This window comes from Choloepus didactylus, chromosome 23 (genome assembly GCF_015220235.1).
Source record: "Choloepus didactylus isolate mChoDid1 chromosome 23, mChoDid1.pri, whole genome shotgun sequence".
Taxonomy (NCBI): Eukaryota; Metazoa; Chordata; class Mammalia; order Pilosa; family Megalonychidae; genus Choloepus; species Choloepus didactylus.
Window position 1 is genome coordinate 24819148 of NC_051329.1, and position 12798 is coordinate 24831945.

Genomic DNA, 12798 nt, shown 5'->3' on the forward strand with positions numbered 1-12798 from the left:
GCTGGCTGGCCCACAAGGGGTTAATCCTCCAGTCTGCTGACTGTGTTCCTTGGAACTGTATTTTGTTGAGCACCTACTATGTACCTGTTAAGCCCTGGAGCTCTCTGAGGTCTGAGGTTTCATCTCCCATGGGATGGCAGAGGAGAGTTGGGAGGTGGAAGGGAGAAAGAAGATGGCCCAGTGGTGCCTTCTTGGCCCACACATTGCCCTTCTACTGCAGCCTCAAAGCTCCAGACGAATGCTCAAGAGACCCCTGGTCCATCCACGTGGTGCACTTGCCAACCCCTCCTTGGCCCCAGTTTCTCCTCCCTCTCAGTCTCTGGGCTCATCCATATGATTTGCTTTGGTCAATGGGATGTTAGCAAACATGGTGCAAGCAGAGGCTTAAACAATGCTTACGTGATTGGATGTGCTCTCACTTTTGCACCTCTGCAAGGCCACAGGGACACACTCAGGCTGGCTTGCTGGGAGATGAGGCAGGGGACACTGAGCCAAGTTGCCCCCATCATGCCAGATGAAACCATCCTAGATCAGCCAGCAGCCAGCCAACCCCAAAGTTTGTGAGTGAGCCCAGCCCATATCACAGGGCCCAGCCCAGGACAGCTGAACTCCATGCATAAGAGCTCAGTAAAGGTTTATTGTTAAAGCCCATGGAGGTTTTGGAGCTGTTTGTTCCGCAGCATTGCTGCTGCCATAGATGACTGATACACTCTCCCGCTGCATGTCCTTGACATGTGCCCAGGCTCTACTCACTTTCTTTTCCTCCAAACTGCCCATTGCATCCCCATCTCATTGAATGCTCCCACCTTCTGCTCAGCTGCCTGAGATGGAAATCTGGGGGATACCCTCAACTTCCCAGCTCTGTCACCCTTCTCACTGGTCACCACCAGATACTTCTGAACTGGTTTTCACCTGATCACTAAGCTGGGATTCCTGGCACAGCCATCTGCCTCTGAACCAGTCTCCCCCATTCAGACATGTCCCCGCTAATTGCCTATCTACCCAGACCCCAGAAAGAATTTTCTAAAAGTGAATCTGCTTATAACCATTCAACACCATCTGGAATTGCAGCCTAGCTCATTATGCTCCAGCCTGGCTTGCCTCTCCAACTGCATATTCACATTATACCCCCTCAAGAATCTACCACAGCACACAGAACTACCCCACCTTTCTCTGCAAGTATTACCCTGTTTCATGCCTCAGTGCCTTTGCACATGCTGTTCTCACTGCCAAAGATGCCCTTCCCCACCTTTTTCACCTTGGCAATTTCTACAAAACTTCTTCAAAAAGGATTGCAAGTAAAAAAATCCATGGAACCACACAACACAAACAGTGGACCCTAAGTTAAACCACTGGACTGTAGTTAATACTATAATTGCAAATTGTGCTTTCATCCATTGTAACAAGTGGACCACACCAATGCAAGGTGTTAATAACAGGGTGGGATATGGGAATCCTGTATTTTATGCATGATTATTCTGTAAACCTACAACTTCTCAAATTAAAAAAAAAAAAAGATCACAAGTGCCACCTTTTCTGGGGTGTCGCAGGCTGGCCCAAGGAGAGGATGCAGAGACCCAGGAGAGAAGCCCTTAACTTTGAGAGATCATTCACCCTCTTCCTGGAACAGAGAGAAAGCTTGGTTGGGGACTTTGACCTTTGACCTTCGCCAGTGCCTGTTGGAAAGCACACGAGACTTGGGGACCCATAAGAACTGGTTTTTAACCCCCAGCTCCTCCTCTCTCTGGCCTGGCTCTTGCTTTTCCACTGAAGACCAAGCATTTGGAGTCCTCAGCAGCCACCAGTCAGTGGTGGAATGTAGGGGTGCTCCAATGTTAGGGGATACAAGGGTTTATTAGTCGTCCCCTGCCTCCACTGTGCATGGGAGGAAACCGAGGCTGGCAAGAGGCTGAATGATTTGCCCAAGCCTCCGCGCCTTTGCTGCAGACAGGCCCCTGGCCTGGAGTTGGGGGTGCAGCCTGGGAGGGGGGGCATCTGAGAGCAGACAGGCTGCACCAGCCCCAGCACCCTCCCACCACCCTCTCCCTTTCCATCCCAACAGGCTGCCCTCCCCCAACTCCCTCTCCCCCCTTCTGGGAGCCAACTGCCTCCTATTTCATTCCAGCAGTGGCCCTGACCCCTGTCCCTGGCATTAGATTACAGATAAAGCTCAGCCAGGCAGGCCAGGGAGGCCCCCCACCCCAACCCGTGACCTCTTCCAAGCGATGAATGGTGGGGTGGGGATGGAGGGGCAGAGACAAGGAGAAGATAAGAACATAAAAGAAACCTGGGGTGAGTAGTGGGGGCAAATGTCAGGAGCCCAGAGGCTAGTCCAGTTCCTCTGCCCGCAGATGGGAAACCCAAGGCCCCCGTGGGAAACAGACCTGCCCCAAGTCCCCTGGCTGAACAGACTCCTGGTCCAGTGCTCCTCCAAGTGGTGAGAGCCAGCCTCAGAAGGCACTCACCCTTTGCCCAGCACTGAGCAGACACAGATTCACTTTATCCTTTCTACAACCCGGGGCAGTGGGCAACCTGGGCATGCCTGGCCCCATTTCACAGATGGAGACACTGAGGCCTGAGTGTTGGGCTGCCACACCTGGGGTCTCCCAGAAAGACAGCGAGGGGCTGGATAAAACCCCAGCTTTATGTCTCTTTCTAGTTCAGGGTAGACACAGGCATTCTTGGACCCTAAAGGGGTAGGGGTGGGATGGGGGGGGGCAGCAGGAAGGAGCCAATGCCTCTTGCACCTACATCGTGACAAGGTGACAAGGTGAGCAAGATAGGCACAGTCCCTGCCCTTTCGCAGCTCCCCGCAGGTGGGGGCAGGTGGAACCATAAGCAGTTCAGTCCGATGGGGTCAGGCAGAGATGGGGGAGTTCCGGGCAGGGGTGGGAGGGCAGAGAAGCTCATCTAGCTGCACTGAGCTCTGCATCGAAAGGTAGACCAGGCAGCTTTGTTATACCCATTTCACAGATGGGAAAACAGTTTAGAGATTGGGTGGTGACACGGGCTCCAACCTGGGACGTTTCCACCACCTTGCTGTCCCCATCATCCTCAGTTCCTTCCTAGAGCTCGATTCTCTAGATCCTAGAGGCTGCACCAGCCTTTACCAGGCCCCGTGGGAGACGGCAGAGGCCCAGCTTGGCCACAGCCGATGATGAATACAGAACAGTGTCCCCAGTGGCCTCGAGAGGGTCTCCCCCGTCAGGAACCAGAGTCCCACCTCCCAGGGAAGAGGGGGGCTCTGAGTGCCAACAAGTCTTGGGGTGGGGTATCACCTATGGTGGGGACACACACACATACCCACAGTCATGTTGGCATTGGAAGCAGCTAGAATCCAGCTGTTTGATTTCAGGACAGCCCGAAACAAAGATAGAAATCCAACTTCTCTCAGAAACACTTGCAACACTCTCCTGTAGGGGTGAGAGAACCTTCCATTTCTTGGGGTGTGAAAGGTGCCGGCTCCGTGACAAAATAATGCACTTTTACTTTGCAAACACCAGTGTGCTCCCCCCACAGTCTCTCTGGAGCTCCTGCTGCTCCTCGCTGTGTACCCCTACTCCATCTGCCACCCTTTATTTCATCATCTCGAGGTTGTTCCCTTCCTCAACATCCCTAGAGAAGCCTCAGAGATCACCAAGCCCATTTTACAGATAGGGAAACTGAGGCCTGGACCAGAGAAGCAGCCTGTCCCAAGTCAGGCAGCCCCAGAGCCAGCACCAAACCCGGGCCCGTCTGAGGACAGGCCCACAGGTTCCCAGCCACATCGCAGAAGAGTTTTCTGGAAAATAGTCTCAGAGCCTTTTTAACTTCTCCTTTCTCTCACCCTGACTTGCTCTTCTGTCTTTATTTATCTGTCTTATTTTCTGATTCTCTCTTTCCCCCACTCCATATTTTACTCTCTCCCTCCATCCTTCTTGCTCCCTCCGTTTTCTGTCTCTTTCATTTTCTGTCTCCTCCCCTCTCTATTTTTCTCCCCTCTCTCTTACCTTCTCCATTTCTCCACCTTTTTCCCTCTCCTACTCTCCCTCCATCGTCCTCTCTCCCTGATCCCCTCCCTGTCCTCCTTTTTTCTCCTGAGACCCCTTTCCCTCTCCCCCTGCACCTTCCACCCACCCCCGGCCTCACCTTTGGGGGTACCTCTGCCTCCTACCTCCCCTCCCCCAGCTCTAGCTCTGCAGCACGTGCCAACCCAGAGGGCCCTGGGCCAGGAGGAAGCCCCCTCTAGGACCACCCGGCCCAGGTTTGGGGGAGCCCCACCCTGAGTCACACAGCCCCTGATGGGGGGGGACCGGGCAGGCAGCTGTGAGCCGTGACTGAAGCCCACACTTCCAGAGGGCCGGGCCTGCTTCCCACAGCTGCACACACTTTTCCAGGGAGCGAGTCAGGACGTGCAGCCGTAATGACTTTCGCATGGAGAAAGGAACAAAATTGTCCAACCTCAAGCACCGATTTTCCTGTCAAGAAACTTTGGATTCAAGAAGAAGAAGAAAAAAAATTATAATCACAAAGAAAAGCGCTTTGCAGTTTGCACAAAAGGGCCCGGGCCCATGTGAAGTCAGATTCTGAAATAGAGCCAAAATCCGCAGACAATGGGGGGCAGGAAGAAAGAGGGGGCGAGGCACCAATCGGAGGGTCTGTCTGGAGTGACTGGGGGGACCCTCAGCCCAAAGAGGACAGAGGGGAAACCTCTGCCTGTGGCTTAAGACCTGGCCATCCACTCAGCGCCACCCCACCCCCAAACCTCCCACCCTTTCCGCTCATCACTGACCCCACCCTAGGCAGGATCTGAGCCCAGTTTCCACATCTGGTTCCAGGGTTCAAATCCCAGCCCATTTACTTACAGCCATGATAGAACCCACCTACCAAGTCTCAGTTTTCTGAGACCCCTGCTTCTCCCCACCTCAGGCCTTTGCCATTCAGTTCCCCTGACTGGAATGCCCTTCCCCTCACCCGCAGGCCCTCGGGGAGATGACCAGCCTCGGGAGGTCCTCCCTAAGCCCCAGGCAGACCAGGAACCACAGGTTTTACTCATGTAGCCCTGAACATCCCATTACGAACTCTTACAATTACTTCTATGAAGACTCGATCACGGTAATGTCTTCCTGATATCTTCTAGCCTAGAAAATTAAATGTTTACAGAGCACACCTGCCTTGTGCCAGGTACTATGGCCACAGCAATGGATGATGAATAGATGGATGAGTAGATGAGTGGATGGATGGATGGACGGATGGATGGAAGAATGGATGAGTGGATGGATGGATGGATGGATGAGTGGATGGATGGATGGATGGATGGAAGTGTGGATGGATGGATGGATGGGTGGATGGGTGAGTGGATGGATGGATGGATGGATGGATGGGTGATGGATGGGTGGATGGATGGATGGATGGATGGATGAATAGATGGATGGATGGATGGACAATGTATGCGTGGATGGATGGATGGATGAGTGGATGGATGGGTGGATGGATGGATCAGTGGATGGATGGATGAGTGGATGGATGGATGGATGGATGGATGAATGGATGGATGGATAAATGGATGGATAGGAGAGTGGATGATGGATGGATGGACGGATGGATGAGTGGATGGATGGGAGGATGGATGAGTGGATGGATGGATGGATGGATGGATGAATGGATGGATGGATGGATGGATGGAAGAGTGGATGGATGGATGGATGGATGGATGGATGGATGGATGGATAAATGGATGGATAGGAGAGTGGATGATGGATGGATGGATGGATGAGTGGATGGATGGGAGGATGGATGAGTGGATGGATGGATGGATGGGAGGATGGATGAGTGGATGGATGGATGGATGGATGGATGGATGGATGGATGGGAGAGTGGATGGATGGATGGATGGATGGATGAGTGGATGAATGGATGGATGGGTGGATGGATGGATGGGTGGATGGGTGAGTGGATGGATGGATGGATGGGTGATGGATGGGTGGATGGATGGATGGATGGATGAATGGATGGATGGATGGATGAATAGATGGATGGATGGATGGACAATGTATGCGTGGATGGATGGATGGATGGATGAGTGGATGGATGGGTGGATGGATGGATGAGTGGATGGATGGATGGATGGATGGATGAATGGATGGATGGATAAATGGATGGATAGGAGAGTGGATGATGGATGGATGGATGGATGGATGAGTGGATGGATGGGAGGATGGATGAGTGGATGGATGGACGGGTAGATGGATGGATGAATGGATGGATGGATAAATGGATGGATAGGAGAGTGGATGATGGATGGATGGATGGATGGATGAGTGGATGGATGGGAGGATGGATGAGTGGATGGATGGACGGGTAGATGGATGGATGAATGGATGGATGGATAAATGGATGGATAGGAGAGTGGATGATGGATGGATGGATGGATGGATGAGTGGATGGATGGGAGGATGGATGAGTGGATGGATGGATGGGTAGATGGATGGATGAATGGATGGATGGATGGATGGATAATGGATGGATGGATGGATGGATAAGTGGATGGATGCATGGGTGGATGAGTGGATGGATGGATGGATGGATGGATGGGAGAGTGGATGGACAGATGGATGAATGAGTGGATGGATGGATGGGTGGATGGGTGGGTGGATGGATGGATGGATGGACAATGTGTGTGTGGATGGATGGATGGATGGATGAGTGGATGAATGGGAGGATGGATGAGTGGATGGATGGATGGATAGATGGATGGATGAATGGATGAATGGATGCATGGATGGGTGGATGGATGGGTGGGTGGATGGGATGGACAAACAGGTGGAAGTCTCAAAGTGAAAGCACACAATTATAGAGCACTTAGTCGTGCCAGGTGTGTGTCAAGTTCTTTACATGGATCACTTTATTTAATTCTCACATCAACCCTAGGAGGCAGGCACTGTTATTATCCCCAATCTACAGATGTGGAAGCCAAGGCCCAGAGAGGTTAGGTAGCTTGCCCAAAGCCTCACAGCCAATGAGATGGAGATGGAATTCAATCCCAAGTGATCTGGTTCCAGAGTCTATGGCTCAAGCCACTCAGCTAGATGGACTGAGGTGGTTGGTGGACATGTTCCCTCCCTCCACTGAACTGCAGGTCCGTGGGGGCGACCCCTAGGGCCGGCTTATCTCTTCAAGGAGAGGTCTCGATGCAGAACAGAGACAGGGCAAGCCCACCTGGGAAGCGGCTCTGAACCCTCCGTGGGGTGGTTTGAGCACGTTTTACAGCTGTGCAGAATTGTGGAAGAGAGCAGGGCCTTGGAATCAGGCCTGGCTTGGAGTCAGTCTCCTATTGTAGAAGCACGAAGGGACCATTTAGCGGCCAGGCCACCTTGGGTCCCCTAGCTAAACCTTCCAAGCCTCAGTTTCCTCATCTGTGCAATGGGGATGTTATGGCAGGTTTGCTGCAAGGATTAACACCCTCTCTTGCAAACACACCCACCCAGAGGAGCACTGGGCACACCTGGGGGCTGAGCCCCGGAGAGCATTTCTGGGGCAGCCGGGGCCTCCACCGGGGAAGGACTTCACGCCTGCCGGACCCAGCTGGCTCCTGGCCTGGGTCCAGCCCGGCCGCAGCAGCCGGTCCTCTGGGTTTAAGATCCTTGGCGGCAGGGCTGGAATAAGCTGCTTTTCAAGAGGGGAACTTTATTTATACGCCGATGCCAGTCGCGTTCCCGCTATTAGAAATTTCATCGGTTCCTTTGATTTAAGGCTTGCCACGAGCTGCCAATCGCCGCCACCTCCCAGCCCAGCCCTGTGGCTCAGCCAGCCTTGTTCCGGCTCACAGCAGCAGAAACGAACATTATTTAATTTCCCACCAGCGGGCAGTGAAAGCCGGAGCTCCCCCTCCCACTGGATTTATTTATTTAATCCTTTTGGCAGTGTCTGGGGAGGGACCTGATGGGCAGCTCTGGGGCCCCAGCTGATCTCCCTGGACGGGGCGGGTGGGGCGACTGGCTGTCCACTGACCCCCAAGGTGTCTTTGCCACTTGATTGGAGAGGAGAGCCTGGGAAGGGTCAACTGGGGAAGAGAGGCTGGGAGGGAAAGAACCAGGCTTCCACTATGGGCAACTGGAGCTCAAGCACACTGGACATCTCTGGGACAATGTTGAGCTCACACCTCAGGGTTGTCCACCCAAGTGGGGAGGGGTCCCAGCACCCATCTGACATTGTTAAGGGTGACTCCAAACTCTGGAGGGGTGACGCATTAATTCTGCAGCACATCTTGCCTGCCCTGCATTCTGGTCCAAGATGCCCCTTTGGCCATCTTGTGAGCTTGCCCGGGGATGGAGCAGGGCACTGACCAGGTGAGGTGGGTGTGGCCTGTTCACCCCCCTTTCCACCTGTCAACTGTTCTTCCTCCTCCAGGAAGTCCACCTTGACTACCCCCAGGAAACCTTACCCATTACACATTACCACTGCACCATCTGTACATTTCCTTCCTAGTGTAGAGCATAAGCTCTGTGTTTGTGGGTTTGTTTTCCATCATCCCCTCCAAACTGAAAGCCTCCTGAGACAAGGAACTGCATCTATCTTAATGCTAAATAAATGTTTTCAGAATGGGCAGGCACTGCCTGCCTTATGTAATAGCACAGACCCTATGTCATTTACTCCGGCACTTGGCACTAGGCTAGACTCTTTACGAGGGATGGCTCCTTTAACACTCAGGCCAAGTCTTCCAGGAAGTTATTGGAATGGAGAGATGGACACGTAAAGAAGCAGCTGCCTCCAAGACCACTCAGCTGCGGGTGACCTTAGCTCTACCCTCCCTGCAGCCCCAAAGCTTTCGGGACCCCATTTCACAAAGGCCCTCTGGGATACCACAGGAGCAACACAGATGAGGCCCTCAAGCAGCCTATAATGTCTTAAGTGCTGGAGGGTATCAATGGAGAAATGGATCAGAAAGGGCAGGAGCAATCAGGGACAGCTCCCTGGAGGAGGTGACTTTTCCCCCCACTTCTAAACATTAAAACAAGAAAGAAAACCAGTCCTTTAAGGTCTGGAGAAGCAGAAAATTCAAACCATTTGATGGCCCTCCCTATAAATATGTCAGAGACAACAGCCCTGGCCACACAGAGCTCAAAAACTTGTATGCATACTACACCTCCAAAACAGAAACTGGAGGTGACTAGGTCCAATTTTTAAATATGTAAAGATATCAAAGTGCCCAAGCTGGGAAAGTAAATACAGAAAAGTTAAAAATAGGAGGGAAGGGAGAAGAACAAGGCAAAGAGGCAAGACTGGACAGAGCAGGGTGAGGGGAGGCATTTTCTCTGGGAAGTCAACTCAGCGCAGGGTGATTCCAGAGCCTTTGTCTATGGGATGTAGAGGCAGTAGCCAACTGGGAGCGTTAATTGTCCGCGAGTTCTAATAGGTGTAATATTCTCGCGTGTTACATGTGCATTAATTAAGTAACACTGCATTTAGCTCCAAATCATGCAGAAGGCATGTGCGGTGTTTGCACAGGCATAAATATCCTCCAGTTAGTGAGCGGCTGGTGCAGTTTTCTCTCTGTCCACTACAGTCCCTGTTTTCTTGAGAGAAACGGGGAGCAGTAGAGTCAGCAAGGGGGATGGGGGAGGTGACGAAAGCCTCTTTCAACCCCCAGGACAGGGGGCATTGCAGCTTTGACAACAACTTAGTGAAGGTGGGGAAAGAAGGTAGGGAATTAAAGATAAGCTGTATATAGGGTACGGTAGGACAGACGTGGGTTTGAATCCCAGAGCTGCCACAGACTTGCTGTGTGACCTTGGGCAAGTGGCTTAGCCTCTCTGATCTTCAGTTTCCTTATCTGGAAAACAGGGATCATAGTAGGACCCACCTTTAGTGTGACTGTGAGAGGTGGGTGAGAGGAGGCATGGAAAGTGCCAGCACGCAGGGTTAGGTAATGTGTGGGGATGATGGCGGCAATGGAGGTGGAGATGATTGGGTCATGATGGGATCTGGGATTTGATCAATTAGGATCTGACCCTGGTTGAATGCTGAGTGTTCAGGATGCTCCAGGTATCGCTAAGACCGTAGGAGACAAGAACCTCTGCACTGCGGAATGAGCCATCCCAGGCAGGACTGAGCTCTCTGCATGGCGGGGGGAAGCAAGCAGCAACACCGAACCAGGAGAGGGGTGGGAGGAGGATAGAATTGTCTAGAATGAGAGACAAACAGACAAACAGACAGACAGACACAGCGTCTAGTCCTCATTCTGTCTCCTCCAGGCCATATGATTTTGGCCAAGTCTTTCTCCCACTTTGAGCTGCAGTCTGAAATGGGAAGCTCTCCCAGGCCAGCCCCCTGAGATAAGCTGATGACAAAAAAAAAAGAAAAAAAAAACCTATTGAAATAAGAGGGATGTATGTGGCCATTGTGGGGCAAGGGGGAAGCCCCAGGGGTCTTCACCCCCTGCAGGGCCCTGCCTAGAGCTCAGAGGATCCCCTGCAACACCTCCCATCCCACCTTTCAAAACAGCCCTGTCAGGCCTCTCACCGTCTTCCCATTCTGCAGATGGGGAAAACAAGGCTCCAAGAAGGGAAATGACTTGCTCAAAGACCTCACAGTTGGGTGGCAGCCCCGAGCCCAGAATCGCTGACTCGTGCCCAGGACCCTCCACTCCATCCCCCTCAAAACCCCCAGTGAGGCCCACAGCCCACCCCACACCCCCCAACCTCAGCTGACCAAAGCCACGGGGTTGTCTGTCTGTTTTGTACACTCGTGTTGCCGTGTTTTTTTTATTTTTTATTTTTATTTTTTCTTTGAAGGGCTCGGGATTCAGGAAAACCAACTCAACGTGCATAATTTGGTAATTATTTCTTGCGTTCATCCTCGCGGCCGTGCCTGCATACAGATATTGGAATTTGCATAAAACAATCTTGCCACTAGTCCCAAGGCATCCCTGGAAGATGCCCAGGCAGGGGGGTGGGGTGGGGGGCAGGGAACAGTGAACAGGCTGAGCCCACCTGTCCCACTCTATCCTCGGCCACAAAGGGAAATAAAGGCAGCATGTGGGGGAGGGGGAGTTCAGCCCTCTGCACCCCCCCAAACCCCCCCCACTCAGGGGAGACGGAGAGAGGAGGGATCCAGTGGGGCCTCGGGTGGCAGGAAAATCATCCCACGGCAGCCTGGAACCCTCTCGATTAGTATTCAGAAAGCATCTCGCTCAGAAAGGATTAATGGAGTCTGATGCTTAATATCCTGGAGAACAATTAATTTGCCCACAGTTTTGTCATGGTTGAAAGTCAAATGCTGGAACAGATCGATGCTTCAGCAGGAGAAGAATTTTAATTTTCTTGTCCCAGCCCCTCCTCCCCACCACAACCCCCCCCCCATTACCAGCACACCCACTTTCTAATAGTCCTAAAAGCCACTTTATCCGTGTACAGCGCTTGCTGGGCTACGTGACAAAAGTCCACTGGGAGCCTCTGAATGCAAAGCTACCCCCCCCCCCGATTTCCATTATGGGAGTAAGGTCAGCCGGCCCTTTTTGGGGGTCTGATTTCTGTTTTATTCCACCCACCTACCCACCCCCACAAGCCCCACCTCCCCAGTGGAGCCTCTGATGTCTCGACATTGTCACCGAGGCACCTGTGGGATGCGGTGACGTGCTTCTGTATTGGTGTGTCGGGATTTGCCATTTGTTTATTCCACGGCACTGGCTTGGCAAAGACATCGCAGAACGTGGCAGTGGGCTTGGGCAAGTGGGAAATCGATAGGCCCCCGAGGATCGTGGGCTTTGTTTCAAAATCATTTCCAGCCCGACCGGATGGGGAAGGTGACTTTAGAGATTCCTGGCCGGCACTTGGGTCCTGGCCTGTTTGGAGGTAGCAGTTGGGGACTTTGTGGGGACACCAGGTGTCAGAAGGGAGGTGGCTTAAGGGTTATCTCATTTGAGCCTCTCACCTTCCAGTCAGGGAACCCAAGGCCCAGAGAGGCCAAGGTCGTTGTCCAAGTTTGCACAGCACTCTAAGGACTAGAAGTCGATTCTCGTGACACCAGTTGCGCATTCAATGTGTCCCCGGGCTGCCATTAAAACCCTCATCCTCAAAGTGTGGCCCAGTTTGTAGCATCAGCCTCACCTGAAGTTGACTGGAAATGCACCATCTCTGGACGGCTTCCAGTGCCCCACATTTGGTTTAACGCTCTGCCGTCGCCGTCTTGAAGTTGTTAGTAATTTTTGAACGAGGGGCCCTGCATTGTCATTTTACGTCTGGTTCTGCAAATTAGGTAGCTGGTCCTGAAACTGCCGAATCAGAAGTGGCATTTTGACACAATCTCCAAGCGATTCCTTTGCAAACTGACATTGGGAAGGGATCGATTTAAAATCCCACACACCAGCCCCCAATGCAGAGGGCAGGGCAGTGGCTTCATCCAAAAATCACAACGGAGCTGCCCAGCCCCAAGATACAGCCCCCATCCTGTTTCCCAAACCCGGCCTTCAGGAGGGCCGGCCATGGGGACGAGTACCATTCAGTCATTAGGGTAGTGACAGAGAAGAGAGGTTGTGGCTTTGGGGGATTTATGGTTTGCCTCAATATCAGCATTCTTTAGAGGCTTCGGGGTGGCAAAGATGGGCTTTGGAGATGGAGAAGCTGGACACCCCATGGCACCCGGTTCCCACAATGTCACCCTCAAACTCAGCCTTTTCTACCACAGCACCATCCCCCACCCCTGAAAGTGCCCCCCCACCCCCACCCCATGCAGACGGAGCTTCTATGTCCCACATCAAGGCCCAGGACCTCTGGGAACCTCCAAAAAGCAGGCTTTATCTCGTTCGTTCTCTACAACTGC